Below are 22,056 nucleotides of genomic sequence, written 5' to 3'. Positions count from 1 at the left end.
TTGCAACTTTATCAACAGAGGTTTTTAGCATCTTGGTTATGCTCTGCTATATATCTAGCCGCAAAAAAAAATGGTTACACAAATTTGCTTCTTTGTATAAGTTGTAATGTACAAAGAGAAAAATGATTTGATAATTTAAAATGGATTCTAGTTGGTTAAGATTGGACCTTCTATAATGTAGATTACAGCTAGAATAGATCTCAATGTCGGTTAAGTGCTTATCCTTTCCGTTAATAGAAGTCACTTTTTCATGGTAGGATGCCTTGATCTCTTTTTGTGATTCAACAGAGCGTCTAAACTCAGTTCTAACAAGCAAGGCCTTCTCTAAAATATCTCAAAGAGCTTATAGAGTTGATTTTCATTATAATATAATAATTGTATTATCTACTGAAATTTATCTTTCGTAGGTATTAGTATTTAGTGATGCAGGCACTAGGGAAAGTCAAACTAAGAGAAAGGTATTATTTTGAATATAAGAAAAGATTTAGTTAAAAAAAGATCGTGGTTGTTTAAAAGATACGTTCGGTAGCAAATGTGACGTTTAAAAAAAATTACGTAAGAAAAGAAGAAAAATAAAAATTAAACATCTATGGTATGCTCAGATACACTGGTAAATAGCCTTTCAACGCATAAAAATGTTCATGAAAAACGGTTTGGTGTTCATGCCACAAAGATGAAATGTTTGAAATCAGATCCACGTATGTGATAGAGACAGGTCTTATTTGCATTACTGAAAAGATTTCTAATACCCTTAGATGGTTCACCAGAGCACTACCATGTTTGTTGTATTTACACCTTTTCTTGAAGAAACTAACGGTTTACATGAATGTAGAAGTGGAATTGAAACACAGTCGGTTAGACTTACTTTCCTCTGGGAACAGTGAATTGTTATATATATATATATATATATATATATATATATATATATATATATATATATATATATATATATATATATATATATATATATATATATATATATATATATGCACGCAGGTCCGATCTTAAGGACGAACTGCGATCAGACCCTTTAGAAAATCAAAGAAGTGCTAGTTTTGGCTGAGAATTTCCTGAAGGTTCGTCAGATATTTCTATAGTAGAATGGACCCTATATGAAGGGATGAAGACATTAAATAATCCTGGCATCTTCAACTAATTAAACATGTTTCCTAATCTAAAAGACAAGATTAAAATTTCGATGTTGGTTATAGTTCTCAAATCTTGTCAAAATCAAATCTGATAGCCCTTAAAACCGTTAACATCATCTTTGTAAATCAATTTATTAACCATTGCGTGATACAATAATCTGATGTTTCAATAACGTCCCGCCAGCTAGTGCTTCTTTGCAGGTGCTTTAATGTCTTCTTTGCAGTGCTCCACCTATTAAAGAATAATTCTTGAGTCTTATTGAAAAATAAAAGAATACACACAGAAACTGACAAAGGGTTGCCGGCTTTCAGAAATCATATACACTGGATGGTGCGTACCAAGCGTGGCGAAACCTTGTCAGATATTTCACGGACAGCACCACTTGTGATGGGAATATTTGGAACCCTTGGCGCTCCTAAATATTCACCAGTTGGCGTAAAGTGTGTGACACCTCAGATATTGAAAGCCTATTTCCATTTCTTTTTACATTTAATATATAAAGCAGATGTGATAGATAAATTCCACAAAATAGGATTCACAATATTGATATGCTTTTGATATGATATAAAACTTAGAATTTTCAATCCAACAAGAAAACCGTCTTGCAACGAAATGTCAATATGTCATTTGGCTAACATCCAATTAGAAACTGCGGTTAATTTATAAGATTGTATATGTAAGTCCCCCTCCAAAAAAAAAACCTGCTTCTGCATCTAGACAGATGCAATTCTTTCTTTCCGAAATAAAAAGACGAACGAAATATTAGCCTTTGATGTAGTTAAAAGGAAGATAATTGTCTGGCATTAGACTTTAAAATCGAAACCGACATTTCTGATCTCCTTTTCAAGGCACTTGTATAAGTACTATTTAATGCATGGATAATAATTCATTAGAAAAATTTTTGGCGATATGCAATCTTGTATAAAATATACAAATATTTCTTTGGTGTAATTTGAGTAATATTAAGCACATTTCCTTTTAAACTATATCATTAAGCAACATAGAATTTTTATTTTTACTTAGTTATTTTTTTATTGTATTTTTGTTTATGATACGGACGAAACTAGCTATTGGCCGTAATTTTCAAAAATGCCGACCATAGCGTGGTTTACTTTTAATGTCGTTTGGCTAACATCCAATTAGAAACTGCGATTAATTTATAAGATTGTATATCTAAATCCCCCCCCCCCAAAAAAAAATCTGCTTCTGCATCTAGACAAATGCAATTCTTTCTTTCCGGAACAAAAAGACGAACGAAATATTAGCCTTTGGTATAGTTAAAAGCAAGGTAATTTTAAAGCAGGGAAGCGAATTAAAGCAAAGGAAGGTATTTGAAAAAAGGAAGGCAATTAAGTTAAAAGCATTAGACTTTAAAATCGAAACCGGCAGTTCTGATCTCCTTTTCATGATACTTGTAAGTACTATTTAATGTATAGATAATAATAATTCATTAGAAAACTTTTTGGGAATATGCAATCTTGTATAAAATATACAAAAAAATTTGGTGTAATTTGAGTAATATTAAACCCGTTTCTTTTTAAACTGTGTCATTAAGCAACATGGAATTTTTTTTTTTACTTAGTTATTTTCTTTTATTGTATTTTATTGTATTTATCATACGGACGAAAATGGCTATTCGCCACCATTTTCAAAAATGCCGACCGTAGCGAGGCTTACTTAAGTTATCTTTTTAACTTTCCCTAGTTAACTGGGCTTATAATCATTACTGCGATAAATATACTAAGAGACATAAAGATGTAAAATATGAGTGCTTAAGACATTAACTGTTGAATACAAACGTCAAAATACATGTCTTGATATATTATCCTTAGTAATATTTACTCGATTCGTCCTGAGAATCTTTTGTTTTTCAAAGAGAGAGAAAGAGGGAGAAAGGAAAGCGACACTTGCATATTGCAAGCCTTTTCAATGACACCAGTGGGATCAATTTGCAAAAATCCATAGGGGAGGGGGTCAAAATGTATTTTCAAAATCTAACGAGGGCAATTTTTTTTTTATTTCTGTATTGACACTACAGAAAAGGTATTTTTCAGTGAAAATACCCCACAAAACGGTATTTTTTTCAAGTCTAGGGGGAAGTAAAAATCTAGAAGGAAATGTCTCCCTGCCCGCAATGCATTCTACCACTGCTGGCACCATTGAAACTCCTGTGACGCCACTGAAAGAAGCTCCAAAGCATACCTTTGTTTTTCTGACGAAGTTTTACATAAAAAAAAAATTAAGGAAAAAGTGAAAAGCGTCAGCAGGGTTGCTTCCTCTAGTGATTTATCACTATTTCTAATGACTTTTTAAATTGCCGAAACCAAAAATCATTAAATCAGCACATAAATCACTAGATTATTGAAGAAAATCACTAAATCAACCAAAAAATCATTGAAATCTAGTAATTTTTTCTCAGTGTGTGGCAATTTTGATTGTGAGTTTTTTCAATGAAATCAGAAGTTTGTATCCTTTATTAGAGCTGCAAATGCTGTTTGTGCTTCATAGCTTCATTCAGGTACTAACCTAATAATTGGTTAGTATCAATAATTCATGATACGCAAATAGTCTCATAAAATGCAAGCGTTTTCTAAATATTTCTTTCTCTTTTTCAGAATAAATTTATCGTTTCCTTGCAAACCAGGCAAAAATTTATGTTGATAAACAAAAGCTTATAAGCAGTGTTTGCGCACGAAACAGGAGACGAACAGCAACAGTTGTGTTGGAGTCAAGAAATTCCAGTTGCTTGCACGTTCTGTGTCATACTCATCCTTCTTCTGAAAAATTGCGATAATGAGTTTTTGAAAATCGTCACATAACTAGTCAGTACTGGCTGTACGGGTGAAGTTCGAACAGATTCGGAATTGATGAACTAGAAGACTATAGTCAGTGAACCACTTGTGGGGTCTATAAGAATTTCTTTCTGCAAATCGTGAATTTTAGTTTAAATGAGGAGCTAGAGAATTCTGTTCTTCTGTAGGCTTACAAAATAAATTGAAACCCGAGGGAACCTACCGTCGCCAAAATTTGTGAAATTCTGGGCTAGGGTAGGCATCTGGAGGCGTATTGAGAATTTTTATGGAAAGGGGGGGAGGTAAAGCATATTTTAGGAGAAATAAACAAAATATTGGCACAAAAGTGCTAAAGTTTTGCCCAATATTACGAATTTGAATTTTACATAATCCTTGTCTTCCAGAGGATGGGTCTCGCTCTTCCCTTGTTAGAATCCTTTAGACAAACTATGAGCATAACAACATGAGAAGCTCAGACGATCAATATTTCACTTTATTTCTTTCATTCAGTACTACCATCTGCAGTAGCTTACCATACCTTAGACCTTAGTTCCTCCAGTACCGCCAGAGGCATCCAGTGTATCCAGAAAGAGCCGCCAATCATCCCAAATATATGCTGCTGTCCAGACGTTTTCCCATTGGGGTTGGACTGTCGAATTGGTAAACTTCAGGTCCCGCTGGTATGTAGGACGAAGTGCATTTTTGGGCTTTCCTCTTTTTCAGGTTCCCTCTGGTTGCCACTTGAGTACCATTCTGGGGAGTTTATCTTCCGCCATACAGATAACGTGTCCCAAGTAGCGCCATCTTCATTGGCGTAAGACTTCTGTTACCAGGGGCTGATGCGTGATAGAACGAGCTGTGTGGTTAGTTATGTGGTCCCTCCAGTTAATATTCAGTATCCTGCGAAGACGGAAGGGCAGGGAGAACGTTACTGTTGAAAAATCTCAATTTCAGCTTGAGGGAGTACTTTTTCGATCGCTAAACTGGCTTTAGTCGATTAAAAGCTCCTCTGGCTTGCCCAATCCTAGGCTGTACCTCCTTTTTGCTTGATTCAGTTCGTTCGACTGTACTTCCGATGTATCTGAATTCCACTACCTGTTCTAATGAATTGTCCCCGCACTTTATGATGTGAGGTGATACCTTGGGGAATATTTTATTTGATTTGAGGTGCTTTTGGTTGGAGTTGTAAAACGACTTTTATTTATTAAGGTTAAATTTTGCTCGGTTTTGGACATTATTATTTGGCTAATGGACATTATTGTTTGGACATTGTTATTTGGAAAAAATATTACATCCAAGATGTAATGCAACTTGCTGCTAAATGTCTTTAAATGGTCTGTGAAAGACCTTGGTCAAGACCTTGTTCATGTGCGCGTTTATCTCAATACTAAATCAGAATGACAGTTTTTTTAACCAAATAATAACTTGTAATATATTATACACCTTAATACACTTATATACAAATATTATGCACTATTAGTTTTATACCCACTGAACTGCGGATATTACTTTTTGATTTTCAAACGGTTAGTGGATAAATCAGTGGAAAAACGGAAGCCATGAAAATCAAATAAATTCTGTTTGTTCTTATGGTGTTACTTAATGGATTATATTTGTTATTTATCCTTAGATAAAGGATTATTGATGAGAAAAGGATTTAGAAAAAGAAGATTCAGAAAAGAGAGAAAAATCTTGAAGAGGAAGAGACGGAATAAGGGAAAAAATATTACATCCAAGATGTAATGCAACTTGCTGCTAAATTAAATGGTCTGTGAAAGAACATCCAGCAAGCAAATCAATATAGTACTTGAAGCCCCCAGGTTTCTGAACCTACCACAAATAATTTGGCTCTTGCACCATTTATTTTATAATGAAACGGCTCCTTAAGAATTCTAAAGTAAGGCTAGGTTGATCTAAATAGAGTTTATGACGTACCGTCTCACTTTTAGTAAGTTTTAGCAGACAAACTTTTGTCAATTGGGGTACTGAAAATCTAGGGAAATATAATAGCAAATCATAGTTCATAGGAGGGTATTTTGAAAATAGATAGGTTATTTTGTCAATCGGTAATGCCCGCCGCGCGCGAAATTTTTCTGAATGTGATATTTTATTCGTCCGTTAGTACTGTTTCATGCGTGAAAAGAGTTTCATTTTCAGTGACCAACTACCTGGCATCTAAAATCCAAAGCTAACACTATATGGCCTTCTACTTTCATTTGTATTCTTAATGTTAAAAACAACAAAATTGTTGGAAAGGAAGACTCGCAAAGAAACATTTGTATACAGGGTTCAGTTATGGCTCTCTGTGACCTCACCCGGGAATAAAGCAGGTACACTCCAGTATATATACTAGAACTTATTTTTGGGATTAAGATAAAGGAGGAATTTCAAAACAACCAATTTACTCTTGTATATTACGCGAGTGAGGAAACCGGCAACAATCGCAAGGCCCTCGACGCGCCTTCTGTGAACACTAGTAAAAAATTCAAAAAGGGAAAATAAATAAAAAAGAAGTCTAAAAGAAGAATAAATCAAAGGTGACGTTTAGTGCTCTCCCTGTTTCACCAATCGGAAGAGTAAGATGGAGAACCTTCTATGGCTAATTTAGCTGAAGTTTGCCTTTTCGCAAGGGATTAATTTGGAATTAGGACGACCACAGTGTTTAACCTAACCTCACAATTTTTCGATTTTTGGGGATTCAAAGCTGCATTTTGTTTCAGAAATTTTTTATAGTTACTTTGAATTTATTTTATTTTGTTTTGCTCATCATGAAATAGCAATTGCAGATGTTTATCAAAAAATATTTACAATAAAGACTGTGTTCGTTTTTCGAAGCAAATGTGTTTTGAACGTTTTAAAGAACGTTTGAACTTTTTTCCGTTGCTTTTTAATTTAAAATTAACTTGATGGAAGTGATGGAAGACTTGAGAGCCATGGCTAATTGGAGTAAAGCCAAGAAAGATTATTAAACAGCTTTGTAGTTTCCCACGACAAGGGCTCATACCTTGGTGTCACAATGCTCAATTACTTTAGAAGATTGTTCATGATACTCCTGTTTCTGTGGTTCACAGTGCTTGATTTCTTGAGATTGTTGATACTTCTGTGGCTGTTGTGTTTGCTGACCAGTCATTTTCTTCTGCAAGGAAAAATAAGGGGATTTCTTGATTCAGAAATTAGCTTTAGAGGAAGATACAGTTTTTTGAAAGATGCAAATTCTTTCAGCAGTAGAATAAAAAAAAAACTAAAAAAAAGGAATAAAAACGTTACATGTTGTTTCGTGATCCCGGGTACTACTTGGATGGATTAGGAATAGTAATTGTGTCCTTATTGGAACTAAAATATTTTTGTTTTATATAAAAGTGGCGACATTAAGAATTTGACTAATTTTGGGCATAATAGCCCGAAGTGCTTTAATGTTTTAATTATAGAAGTAAATAACGTTGTGCTAAATATGCTGTTGATAACTCAGTGTATTTATTTTACTTGTCAATTTTGAAAAATCTTTATCAAGGTTTCTTTTCTGTTTGTTTCAATGTCAACTTCTTGGGCATGATTTTGACCCTTTCTCTCATTACAACCCTAGAGAGTGGAATAGAATCGCATTTTTGTACAGCTTAGTGTTTGAAGTGTCAGGCGGGTACCCAAAATTATCCGTAGAAAATTCCTCTGGAAAAATCCTAGCAAATCCTCTTTTGTCTTTCGGATCGCCCACCATCCTTGACCGCTATCATCACTGTAGCTTCCAACATTCTAATCTTGGTTCGTAAAGAATCTTGATATTCTTCGAAAATTCTTTCAACTGTGAAATATCACACTGGGCCTTCACCTAACATTCTACTTTTAACGTCTTTGCTGCATCCACCATCATTACTAATAATACCACCCAGGTAAGTTAAGCTCTTCACTTGACTGGTCTTATCGTTACCCCAAATAAACTCTTAACCTTCACTTATTCCTAATCCAAGTGGCTAACTTTTGTTAATATTAATTTTTAAGCCTATTCTTGCGTTCTGAAATCTCAAACCTTAAAAATCATTCATTTTGGTAAAATTTTCATTTAGGACCCTCAAATCATCAGCATGATCTATGTCTATTACAGTTTTACTTCCTCAGTTGATTCCATTCTCTTTCATAGCCTTTGTTATGCTCCATAGAACAAAGTCGATTAAAGTAATTCATATGAATGTGGATAAAACACGGCCCTGCTCAACTCCTGATCAAGTACACTAATCACTTTAATGTATTTACCTGGATACACCATTCAAGGATAGGGCCTCTAATGACTCAGGCACTTCTCAATTGCTAATATAAGAGTGAAAATTTGGTCGACGCATCCGTTCCCCTTCCTAAAACGAAACTGTTCTTCTCTTAAAACTTCATCTACGAGATCTCCAAGTCTAACAAGTATCATCATTTTAAGTAATTTGCTTCCTACAAAACCAGGGTCTTTCTATTTTTACCCATTCACTTTTATTACATTTCTTAGAGAAGGGTTTAATTAAAGTTTTCTTAAGATCGTTAGGAATTCCCTCCGTTTCAAGAATGACATTCATAATCTTCAGTAATTTATCTCTAACTGTACAGCCACCATATTTAAGAAACTCATTTACCTCACTACCAGCACCTGAGATCTTATTATTTCCCAATTCTCTAATTCTTCTTATTATTTCTGTCTCTAATTCTTCCTCGTAAAATACATCTTCCTTCACTTCTAAAGTCTTACAAACTTTTCCATTCTTTTCTATATGATTTCTTGTAGCTTTATAACGGTATAGCACATTCTCTAAATGTTTTGCCCATCTCTTTGATTTTTTTTTCAGTAATTGTGGTCCCACTCCTATTTTTAAATAGGAAAAGTCCACATTTACTTTCTCCCCTCAATTTTTTTAACATGCCAATTCAATATTTTATTATTATGCCAGGTGGCTGCATCTTCCGGATCCTCAGCAATTTTATCCATGGCCTCTGCTTCACACTTCCTCATTTCATATTAAATGCTTTCCTACTTTCCTAACATTCCTTCTATTTTCATATGATCTATCGCTCAAATATTTCTTGTACAAACCCACCTCATCTCTAATAGACTTAAAGCATTCCTACTAATATTTCTGGCTTCGTTTCTAGCTTCCCTCCCTAAGACACCGTCTGCTACTTCACAAACTATTTTCGTAAAATTATTCTATCCATATTCTTCATTGTCAAACTTTAAACTCTCTAGCTTAATATTCTACTCTTCCTGGAAAGTTTCTCTCAGATTCACATCCCAGAAGGTAGTTACCTTTCCTAAGTTTCAGTTTTATGTTAAGCCTAGACACTACTAGACAGCAATATTTACCTTTAAATCAACAACAGCACTCCTATGTGCCCTAGTATCTTGTATCGCCTCTGCCACTCTTCGCTTTGCAATAGCATAATTAATAAGGTTGACCCTCTTACCTTCACGTGAGTGCCATATTAACTCATCGGCTACTGAAACACCGAATACTGTATGATAATAACTAGACTGTTATACCTACAAAATTGCAACATTCTATAACCGTTACTATTTTCTCTTTCTACATCAAATTTACGCGGACATTATTAATCCCTTAGTAAAAATACCACATTTCTACCCGGACCCCGTCTGTTTGTTCCTGTAGCAGTACAGGGGCATAAAATACTGTGACTGATACCTTGCACTTTTTAGTCATAAAATGAGCCACTAGTATCCTATTATTTATGTCTTCCCAACCTAAGCAAGACTTGCCTATGCGCCCCATTCTTCCAGCCTAAGTAAATAAATTCCATCTTCCCTTGGGTTGTAATCATAGCTACGTTAAATTAACTTAAAAAGTAAATAAATCAGAAGTAGATAATATACGATCATGTGTGTGTCTTGCATTCAGACGCACAATTTTATTAAACAGTTCGTGGTAACAAACTGTTGTAGTAAGGAGCGACCCGGCTCAATAGTAACCGAAACTCTTAAAAAAGAGTTTTGATACCGATAGTTACATCAAAAGAATCGCATTTTAATGCTGATTTAAATATATAAGTTTCATCAGGATCAGTTATACCCATCAAAAGTTACGAGCCTGAGAAAATTTGCCTCATTTTTGAAAATAGGGGGAAACATCCCCTAAAAGTCATACAATCTGAACGAAAATCACACAATCATATTCAGCGTATCAGAGAATCTTATTGTAGAAGTTTCAAGCTCCTATCTACAAAAATGTGAAATTTCACATTTTTTGCCAGAAGACAGATCATGGATGTGTGTTTATTTGTTTGTTTTTTTGTTTGTTTTTTTCCCCAGGGGTGATCTTATCGACTGAGCGGTCCTAGAATGTCGCGAGAGGGCTCATTCTAACGGAAATTAAAAGTTCTAGTGCCCTTTTTAAGTGACCGAAAAAATTGGAGGGCACCTAGGCCCCCTCCCACACTCATTTTTTCCCAAAAGTCTCTGGATAAAAATTTGGGATAGCCATTTTTTTTACGCCTAGTCGAAAAACCTAATAACTATGTCTTTAGGGACGACTTACTCCTCCGCAGTCCCCGTGGGAGGGGCTGCAAGTTACAAACTTTGACCTGTGTTTACATATATTAATGGTTACTGGGAAGTGTACGAACGTTTTCAGGGGTATTTTTTGTTTAGGGGGGAGTTGAAGGGGGGGTTACGTCGGAGGATATTTCAATGGAGAAACTTCTCATGGGGGAAGAGAATTTGAATGAAGGGGGCGCAGGATTTTCTAGCATTATTTGAAAAAGCAATGAAAAAATAAATATGAAAAGTGTTTTCTACTGAAAGTAAGGAGCAGCATTTAAACTTAAAACGAACAAAACTTATTAGGCATATGAGGGGTTTACCTCCTCGTTATACCTCACTCTTTATGCTAAAGTATTTTTAGTAATTTCAACTATTTATTCTACGGCCTTTGTGATTCAGAGGTCATTCTTAAGGAATTGGGACAAAATCTAAGCTTTAGTGTAAAGAGCGAGGTATCGACGAGGGTTGGAACCCCTCATATACGCAATAAAAACATACGAATATAGAAGTTCGTTACGTAAGTTAATTCGTGAGTTGCGTATATTTTTCACCAATGAAAACGTTTGTAAAAAAATTAAAAGTTCTAGTTGCTTTTTTAAGTAATCAAAAACTTGGAGGGCAACTAGGCCTCCTCCCTCGCTCCTTTTTTCTCAAAATCTTCCGATTAATTGCAATTAATTAATATGCAAATTTCGTTTTAGTCATTTATGTGCGTAGAGCCTAGATCAAAACATGCATTAATTCAAAAACGTCCAGAAATTAAACTAAAAAGAAACAATTTTTTTCAATGAGCAACATTAAAACTTAAAACGAACAGAAATTACTCCGTATATGAAAGGGGCATTTCCTCCTCAACGCCCTGCTCTTTACGCTAAAGTTTCTTACTGTTTTAAAAATAGAGTTAAGAAAAAGAGTCAAACTTTAGCGTAAAGAGCGGGGCGTTGAGGAGGAAAAGCCCTTTTCATATACGGAATAATTTCTGTTCGTTTTAAGTTCTAATGCTGCTCCTTACTTTCATTCAAAAAGAACTTGTTTTTTTATTTAATTCATAGGAAGAACCATATTTTCATATTTTAGATAGTGACTGGATCTCTTGCTCTCGCTTCCTTCACATTTATTATTCAACAGATAACGAGAGTATGCGACCTGTTGTAACAGAAGGCATACATATTAGTTATTTAATTGGGGGGAAAGTGGGAAAAATCTGCAAAGTCTATATCTCGAAAAGAAAACAATGCGAGCTTTAATTTGGATTCCTGCCTTCAAAGATAAAAAAATTCTTTATTTACAATACTTACTAGTCATTATCGAGACAAAAAAAGAGAAGGGAATAGAAAGGTTTACGTGCTAGCGAAACTAAATTATAAAGGAGCCTAAGAATTAAAGCAGTGGATGAAATTCGAGACGGGAAGTTTAAAGAGGGATCCAACTACTAGTAGTACTTCTAATAACTCACTATATTACCATTCCACCCAGGACCAACATAGCTGCGCACGCTCCTCCTTCGCCCACCTATCTATTTAAAGCTCCACTATTCATCTCCTATGGAATTCCTATTTTCTTTAAATCCATCCTTGTGACTTTTTGGTTAAGCCCCAGATGGATAGCCGGAAAGCAGTCTTTGGCAACCTTTCAATCTAATTTTCAGAAATATATCATTAAAATATTCAACCCCCCCCCCCACGAGGTATATCATTGCTGATAATTCAAATTAGTTTCAAATAAAATAAATGATAAAAAATTTTACAAATGAAATGATAAAATGATAAATAAATTTTACAAAGAAGAGCCAGTCCTGGTTTTGGTTATAGTGTATCAAAGAATTGTGGAAAAAAGCTTTTTGTCCCTTTTTGGTATCGCAAAAGTAGTCGGGAATTCAATCCGCGTACCTTTATTATTGAACTAGTCAAAATGGCTTCAAAATAATTTCAGTGGTTAGTGGTACACATTCTTTTGGGTGGTTATTAAATTTAGTTAAGAGAGGTTCCTCTTCGAAATTAACCTTAAATAACAGGAAAATGAGTTTACTGAATTGGCATTTAAAAGTCTGAAACAATGTTGGAGCGACTAAATTTCAGTGAAGGCCCATCTGAAGCAAATGTGTGCCAGGTTCCCGATGAAAAAAAAAAAACAAAAAACAACAGAACAGACTTGCTCCTTGATTATAAGGTACACTATGTCAAGCCCGCGTTAAATAACATTTCTGTTTCTTTTACGAGTAACTATGACATGGTCAAAACTTTAAATTACTTACGACAATGAGTATACTTTAGAAAAGTTATGTACTAAATTAGATTTAGAACTAAACCTGATTATTTAAAAAAAAGCCTTTTATTGGGTAGTGGAAGGAAGGATTTCAAAAATAGTTAAAACCACAATTTCCTTTAATAGAGATAAAGTGCAACCACACATTTTTCTTTTAGTTTCTAGGAAATCAACTTTTATTGCAAAAATAAGAATTCCATGATAACTTCTACAAAATATTTTTTTCCGTTTATTACGCATTTTATGAGCATTATATGGCAAAGTTACGACGTGATAGATGATAATGTAAATTTTTACTCATGCTTTGGGCTATGCATAAAAAAGGCAATTCTTGTTCTTCTACTGTCATGTTTTCTTAAAATTTACTTGAACGAAAATGCCACTTCTTGTTTGCTCTCCGTTTTAACCCAATAGTTATTCTTCACCAAATTTCAATGTAGTAACCTGGATGTCGGGCAACATTCTACTTTTTAGGCTGATATTTTTTTAGCTCATTGTTTTCGCAGAACTTGTCTCTCAACGTAAAAATAATAAAGAAAAATAGCAGAACATGCCTCAGGTCCTGATGTTCTTCGTCCATCCAATGAAACCATCTTGTAACCTTTCCTGCTAACCGTAGAAACCTTAGTGATCTCTAGTAAACAGCTAGCTCTCCTCTCTCCATGGGTTTCGTACAAAGCTACATTTTTTCCTCAAGGAACATTCAGTGGATACGTGACTGGCAAATTTAGATACCTCTGCGTTCAAAGAAAATTCTCGGTAACACAGGCAATAATTACCCTGCTTCAATTTGTTATAATCAGTAACTAAGCATCGTTATATCTTTGGCAAAGGAGCAAACAATGAAGATTGTAAACTGAGATAAACATTTCTAGACCAGCTACTGAGGGTAAATTAATTGATGGTCATTGTCTGTATTGCTTCAATTAATTTATTTTAAAAGGGGACAAAACCAACTTTGCCTAAGATCTTTGACTTCCATCAAGGGGAGCACCCTTTCTCCAAGGCAGTTTCATCCAACAATCTATTCTTATATTTTGAGATAAACTACTGATACTTTGACAAACTCTGACATAACCTCAAGAACAAGAACGTGAGAACCGCTTTTTATACATCTCAGATATGCCCTGACTTTGAAATGAAATAGTTGTGGGCATCTAGTCATTGGTAATTATAGAAAAAGCCAAGACTGATAGTCCAATTTAGTGAGAAGCAAATCTGGCATTAACCCTCATATTAGTAGGGTTGTTTAAAAAGGAGGTAAGTTCATTTGTTAACAGATATGTCTAATCTATCATCCGTCCATGCATCATTGCTAGGGCAGTAGAACCAAGGTAGATAGTCATAAAGCTAATATAGTTATAGAACCTATAGTTTTCCTATAGTGTTTGATTAATTTGGCTTGGCTAAACGGCGGAAGTATGCGGGTACCTTTCTTATTGACCAATACACGATTTGTTATCTTTTAGCAAGTCACACCTGCCAAGAGTCTCAGGCAGGTTGACCAAGAATTTAAAATTGACATAGGACCATTAGATTGCCTGGAATGAGAGGTAAACAAGGGACGCTTACCTAAGTTCTTAGGCAGGTTGAACCAAGAATTTAGCATTTAAATATGATACCGTTAATTTCGCCTAGTATTGAGCGTCAGGCAAGGCAATTGATTCAATTTATAAACTTAGACATTTGCTAGACTAATAAAAAGTTAATTTAATGTTAGTTGAACAACACGTTGACTGAAATTGCAAAGGGGAATAAGAGTCCAAAACCTACAAGGGCCTTCTATCTGCCTCGAATGTTGTGCAAGTGAACTTGCAATTATAAACTAAGACAGTTGGGGTCACAAAAAAATCAACTGTACTCAGACGGGCGATAACCGACTAAATAAAACACAAATTAAAAGGATGGAATCAGTAAAAATGTGGCCAACAATCAATATTCAAGATCTTAAGTAGTGTCTTTTTCTTTCTGTCCTAATACGGAAGAGCAAAACAAGGGAAAGAGGATTATATTGTTTATTAAATGTATCTTGAAACTACAAAATTAACATATAATCTAAAAAAGAAAAAAGTCCATAGGACAGACAAAAACTAGTCAATAAAGGATAAAACACTAAATTCAACCGACATAGAATCAGTTCAGCTATTACCATACATACACAGTAATATGTACTTAATCCTTCTCTCCAACTAAAAAATTCAATATTATAAATTCACATTAACTAGATGACACCATAAAGACAGTATATGAATAGGACAAGCATTATTAAACCTTACAGCTCTTGCAATCAACTTGTAAACAACGAGGTATAAAAGGAGATAAGCGCAGAGTTGCTAAATGCGACAGAAAGAGAACAAATTAGAGAGGAGAAATCACAGTTCTGCAGAGAATCTACATCCAATCGTCTTAAAATTAAGAATTCGTCCGCAACTAATGCAGTGCATTTGGCAACCAGGGCTTACCTGCAAATGTACTTAAATATTTGTATGTTTACATTATGCAAAAGTCGCGCGTCAATCCCAGTAAAATAATTCCTGGAATAAAGCAAAGCAATTGCAAATGAAGCTAATTTTGTGCTTATAAAATAAATTATCTACAAAATTATTCAGTTTCTAGTCAAAACTATACAATTGACAGGTACGTTCATCACCTGGACAGATTTGACCCGTGATCACCCAAAAACATCTTCTTTTGTTCCCATTAATTTCGGTAAATTTTCCTGTTTTTGTGCGCTAACCCCTAGTCACTCGAAAACCTGTATCATTAGACAAAAGATTATATTTTCACCAAGGCCAATGCTCCATCATACCACCCTTTAGAAGACCAATTAGCTTCAGCTGCAATAATTACTTAAACAGGAACAACACTTTATGGCTAGATGGGTAGGAACTACTACAAACCAGTTTAACCTAGATGGCAAAAAAAAGCAATAAAAGGTACACGATACAAGGAGACAGCTCTTAGATCTTTGTAATACAAGACACAACTTTTTGATTATTGCATTCAAACTGCATTTTAAAAACAAACACCAATGGTATTATAATGTATACTGGTATGTTTTTTTGTATTATTATTACAATCAGGATCAGCTTTTGGTGACGCGAAGAGGATTACTTCTTTTTTCCAAAGCGTTTCAGAGGCATTCCCAAGATCTTTCTTCGAAAAATTCGGTGCAAAGCGAAAAATTCGGTGCAACGAGCCCTAAGAGTGGCCATCGTCTTCGCCACTTCTAGACTTTAATCTAGAAAAAGGTCTAGTATATTTCTTCTAACCAAAAACACCTTAAGCAACTAAGGATCCAATTCAAGATACAATATTTCCTTTTCTTAGCAGCGAGAGAGACTTAACTTTAAAACAAACTAGAATACATCAAGACCCACAGATTTAAAAGCTTTCTTAGAATACTTTACATACTGTTTAAATAAGGTAACTACATATATTAGTTCATAATAGATAAATAATACGATTCAATATAAGTTATTATGCAGATAATTAATATTTAACTAAGAAAAACAATAACAATTTTATTTAAAAAAAAAAACTTTGGCTAAAGGAGCATTTGTTCTTTTAAAGTAAGAACATCCTGCTATATCACATTTAACCATGCTTGTGAGATTCCAAAACAGACGCAATTAGACTTTAATCAATTGAAATTCTATAAAATGATTAAATCAAAGCATTATGCATCCAAACTATTTCAAAATAAAACCAAAGCTAAAATAAGAAGCTAATTCTTATCACAGAGAAAATATAGACGTCCATAGACAAGTATGGTGGGATTAATAACTATTGTCATAAGAAAATTTCGAGGCAAATTGTATGGCATCGTACAATTTGAAGCATTATCGGACAAGGAACCCTATATAGGTCAGACGAAGCAAAGTGGAGCCAAATAAACCTGTTTTAGGATCGTAGCGCAGGCATCCATTGGGAAGACTCCCAATGGGAGAATAATCTCATTCAATTTGCATAATTGCTTCTCCTGAGATCACAAGTTTTAGACAGACTGATTTTAGTTTCCCTATCAACGTCCACACGGGGCAATTTACAATTAATACTTATAAAAATAAAATAAGTTGAAAAGAAAAAAGTTGGATAAATCCTTACAAGCGTAAATAATTATAAGAAAAGAATAAAAATCAAACCGCTTTATCACCGTACTTGGTTGAACCGACCTAGAATCCTAAAATATTCTAGAAAATAAAAAGCGATTTTGTTTTTACCTTTTCCTAATTAAAAAAAATAATGACTACTTTTTTCAGTTCTTTGTTCATGGAACATTTTGAAACAATGATCATTTATTTCACTCTTTCAGAGCTATATAAACTGAGTCCATGTTCAGGAAACTGTTCAAAAAAAAATCAAACATTAAGGATATTAAGACAATATTAAAAATAAAAAAAAGAAACAGCTAGAAAACGTCTTTTTATTTCATATTGACAATGAAACTCTTTTCAATTATATTTACAAAATAAATTTCCCAGAATTTCGCAAAATCCTTCTTAAACCGAAAATCGGAGGAATCAGTCCTAAACCTCCAAAGATTGCTCCCTCCAAATGGATCAAAAGGATCCCTACAAAGATTGCTCTGAAATAAGATGGTATTGTCGATATTATTAAGGCACAAATATAATCTTAGAAAAAAGCAATAAGCAGAAAGACTTGAAAGGGAAATAACTAAATGAAAGAGTTTCACTGGGACACGCTTGAAGGAGGCGCAGTTTAAAATACTGAGACCCAAGGATCTTAACGATCGTATGTGCTAGCTTCCTTACATACGTGGATTTATAACATCGGAAACAAACAAAATTGTCTAAAAATGTCGCAAACGAGATTCGACGAATAATACAAGTCCATCACATTTATATCACCCAACGACTAATGATACACAGTATAGCAAGGGAAGCGTAGCGGTAGAAATACCGACCCAGATACTCCCCAAAAAAGGCTCTCCTATTGGAGCAGAGAACAAAACCACCTAAAATGTTAAATCCGCCCAATACAATAACATACTTTGAGCAGATATTTTAGTTTACCCCGAGACTCTTTTCAGTCCACAGAATAAGTACTGCTATATACAAATGAAAATACATTTGAAAAAAGTAAAAAAAAAAATTAAAGTAAAGATTGAGCAAGCAATAAAAATAACACTGCCATCAAAAAGGTGCATATATGGATTTTCTTTATAAATGCTGACCATAAAGGATTCCAAGTTTAGGCAAAATAGGTAGTCTTGAAGAGAGCTCAATTTCTGGCCTAAGGATAGACATTTTGGACGGATTGAAATACTCTGTTATGGCAAGAATATAGGCTTTTTAACAGTTAAGAAAGAAATAAATATCATCTAGCAAAAATAGTAATAATATTAATTGATATTATTTTGAAATGATATTAATTAAAAAGGTATACAGCTTTTGTATGGAAAAACTCGACACTTCAAAAGTTGTCTTTATTCTGATAATAGCAGAAAAATTATGAAAGTAAAAAACCTTTATGACCTTTGTAAAGTCAGCTTATCTTCTATGGTCCGAGAAAATGAATTTACTCAAATCCCAAGTGAAACATCGCGAACAGTACTGTTCGTGATATTAATGATTGGCCCACACCTGCGATATGATATGTGTGCATCTGTAAGAATGCAGGAAACTAGACAATACAGGATAAATATGATACATTTAATACCACTTATACCTTAAATACCACTATGTCAATTATACTTCACAATTTACGCATTAAAAGATACGAGATATATTGTCTCTATATCCTACATATAGCTTATCCCAGAAAAAATCTACATGAAATATCATCTGCATGAAAAGGCAAACAATTTCAGCTTAGGACTCTAAAACTCGATCAAATTATCATTTAATTTTTTTTTTAGATTGAGCTCAAATGCTGTTAATAGAGAGAAATATATTTTTTGGTAAAAAAAACTCGTAGTGGCAACTTTATATTACAGCAATATGAGAGCGCCGAAATAAGCTTTGCTTGTCTTGTTCAGAAAAAAAATCAATTTCATATTACATTTATGCTGGCCTACCCGGGGGGGGGGGAATATAGTTGAATGATTGGAGACCTTGCACATGTATCAACCGATAGTTAAAGAAAGCTAGCACATACAATAACACTTATCGAAATATACAACTAAGGTACTATATGGCGTCTTGCGACTAGAAATAACTATTTCTGCAGATACGTCAATCAATTCGCACAGCCCAGGGATGATCGACTCGTCCATACTGGATATCGTTGATTGTCTTTAAGAAACGAGTGTTGAGAGGAGATACATGCTCCATAGTTGGTATAGATAAGCGTTTGAAACAGATAAGATAGACGCCCTGTTTCAATACTTGAAACAGGGCATACAAAACAAGCTGTACCAGCACCAAAAATTTCAAGAAGCTGAAAAAGAAACACATTAATTTTGCAAACTTTATAATGAAACAAAAGTAAGTTAAATGCAAATTCATAAATGCATTTGTCTATTTTGCTATAAAGTTACATTCTTTCCTCTCCGACAAATACCCCCCCCCCAAAAAAAAAAACGTGCAAAATACGCCTCGTTGAAAATAATCACCGGCAAATCTCCCCTTGGAAAATACTCCCTCTTTTAGAAAGTTGGTCTCCAATCACTTTCGACTTATTCTTAGGAAGAGAGCTATTTTCTACAGGGATGATTTTCCATTGGAAGGAAAGTTATATTTTTTTTGGGGGGGGTAGACTTTTCAGCAGAAATTTGACACGGGGGAAATTTGGCTGAATTCAAATATAATTTGCTCATTCACCTCATGAGAAATAATCCATGAAGAACTATCTATTAGAATTATCTACGAGAAACTTCTCGATGGAGGGGAGGGATCTCGGAAAAGTTTTCAACATAGAAGCAATTTTCGGAATGAATTAAAAAATGATGAGAAATAAAGTAAAAATTAGTATTTTTTTTAGTATGATTATGAAGAAAAAGGTAATAAGAATTTTTCATCCGGAATAGTGAACAATATGCTGTTGTTTTGTTTTTTTAGGGGGGGGGGCATTTGTAGCGATGACACACTTTTACGGGGGCAAATTCATGGGGGACGTATTTTACGTGGGGGAACTTTCTTAGAGTAATTACCATGACTGAGGAAGTATTTATCCGGATATTATTCGAAAAAAAAAAATCAGAAGTTAAATTTTAAGAAAAACTATTTTTTTCAGCTGAAAGTGAGGAGAAGCGCTGAAGCCTGAGAAGTCTATGTGTGGGCTTCCTCCTCCTCGATACCCCACTCTTTACACTAAAGTCAGACCTTTATTCAAAGTTCTTAAAGAAAGACGTTTTCTGAATTGGTTAAAACTTGAGCGTGAAGAGAGATGTATTAAAAAGGAGACGGCACATATACGGAATAATATCTGTTCTCTTAAAGTTTTAATATTACTTCTTACTTTTAATTGACAAAAATTGTAACTTTTTAAATTTAATTATAATAAAGATTGATAACTTACAACTTCTTGAAAATACATTTCTAAACTCCTTCCGAAATCCCAAGGCATTAAATCAAATTCTCCAATTAATAGTGTGTGACTTGTAAAAGTGCTAAACATTCCTGATTTTCAGTGCAAGTTTATTCAAATTTCCAAATAAGAACTACGCTTTAACCCAACCTCTAGATGAAAATATCCCCCACCCGAATTTTTATATATTAGATCTACTGTCCATTAATTTCCACTGCGAAGGACATATATTAAAACCTGGTATATGGGGTAATCTCCAGTACCTACAACTATTTATCTAGACCTGTTAATGTTTTGACACATAAAATATTAGACTTCAAAATACCACTTAAACATCAGAATTCATGTCTCATACACCATCTTCTATTCGAAGTACCTACTACCTGTATATTCGATAGATCCGCCTTTATATCCATGCTAAAAGCGAAAACAAGAGACATTCAAGGCTACCACTTTATTCTTATTACAAAACAAGTCTTGTGACGTATTTTCTGATTATCCCATCACCTTCCTATTAGCTTATGAAGCAAAACAAGTTTTGTGATGTCAGGTCTTAAATGTGCCCTTATTCGATATTTGTATCTTTTTTAATCAAATTGGCATGGCCGCAAGAAACCTGTTTTGTAGCATGCCATGAACGGCTCTGCCTGTTTTCGACTGACCCTAACCATCTTAGATTCATTTTAGCATTACTTTTAATGTGTTGGTAGCGTAAGGAGCATGTTCCGAGAAGAAAGCAGAAAAACAATTTGGAAAGCCTTAAAATTAAGGATATGTACTTGAAAATCCACATTTTGTAAAAAAAAAAATTGAAGATATAAAACCTCCAAGTTAAAATTTTTTATTCATAGGCAATTTGTTTTTTCATTTTGTTAATTTTGATTTTTTACTGAAATATAAATCTACTTGGTTTTCTAGTTCGTTTTTTATTTTTAATAGATTTTCAATTAAGGTTTCAGAAGTGGTATAGGTAGTATTTATTGAGAGAAGGTTGTTTTATTTCCAGTATATTTTTTAAAGTAGGCTATAATTCATCCATTAGACGACTTGTCTGATTTCTGGGACATTTCATCAATTTTCAGTGCTTTCTTGCGCAAATAAAAATTTTAAGACAGGTTCCAACTATGTTCTGCCCAATTATTTTCAATCTGATTTGGAGTGGTTTAAAATGTAATGGAAATTTAAAAGATTTTGAGGGTCTTTTAACTTTTGGGTGAATTTTACTTTTCTACGAAGCTAATTCTGCTCTTCGTTTTCCCTTTATATTTACTTTAACATACCTGTTCTTGTAAATTTCGCATATTGCATCTTTCGTAATAAATTCTTGACTAAGACCTAAAACTGAAATTTTTATCTTACACAAAAATAATAAAATTAGATTATTTAAAAGGATTAGATTTATATAAAAGGCCATTCAATAAATAAAGATACTACTTTTTATGTCTAGTATTTAATCTTACCCCCCAAATTCCTCCTATATCTGATTTAACTACAAGTTTATATTCAGGACAGCTATTTACCTTAGCCTTTAGTCTCCATGCCAAATTTTGCCATCTCATAGGTTAGAAGTGTTTTAAAACAACCACTTAAAAAGTCTTATAATTTTGCAGTCAAAACCAATTAAATTTTCACCATTTACAGTGTATTCATGTGGAATTTTACCTGACTCGTCTAAGCGCCAAATCTAAGACTAAACTACGAAAAAACATTTTATTGTTCAACTCTGGAATTTTCAAATTAGTTTGAAACAAGTTTGTAATTTTCAAATAGTTCCAAATGCGCTCTCAGATTGTAGCTTAATAATATCTTTCATTAAGCTATTAAAAAAGTATG

At 33.9% G+C, this 22,056-nt stretch overlaps 1 long non-coding RNA gene across 9 annotated transcripts; it reads right to left on the bottom strand.

Moving 5' to 3' along the window:
• Nucleotides 1-1,261: 1,261 nt before the first annotated feature.
• LOC136025154 (uncharacterized) lies at nt 1,262-21,758 on the bottom strand. 9 transcript variants are annotated; one of them, XR_010617024.1, is made up of 5 exons: nt 20,549-20,563; nt 18,222-18,338; nt 15,009-15,973; nt 6,946-7,077; nt 1,262-1,380 (listed from the first exon to the last, which is right to left on the bottom strand). It is a non-coding gene; the product is annotated as an uncharacterized LOC136025154 (long non-coding RNA). The 9 variants fall into 9 exon arrangements; XR_010617026.1 differs by lacking the exons at nt 18,222-18,338; nt 20,549-20,563 and adding an exon at nt 21,744-21,758; XR_010617025.1 differs by lacking the exon at nt 18,222-18,338.
• Nucleotides 21,759-22,056: the final 298 nt, after the last annotated feature.

This window comes from Artemia franciscana, chromosome 3 (genome assembly GCF_032884065.1).
Source record: "Artemia franciscana chromosome 3, ASM3288406v1, whole genome shotgun sequence".
Taxonomy (NCBI): Eukaryota; Metazoa; Arthropoda; class Branchiopoda; order Anostraca; family Artemiidae; genus Artemia; species Artemia franciscana.
This window is presented reverse-complemented; position numbering and strand designations above follow the sequence as displayed.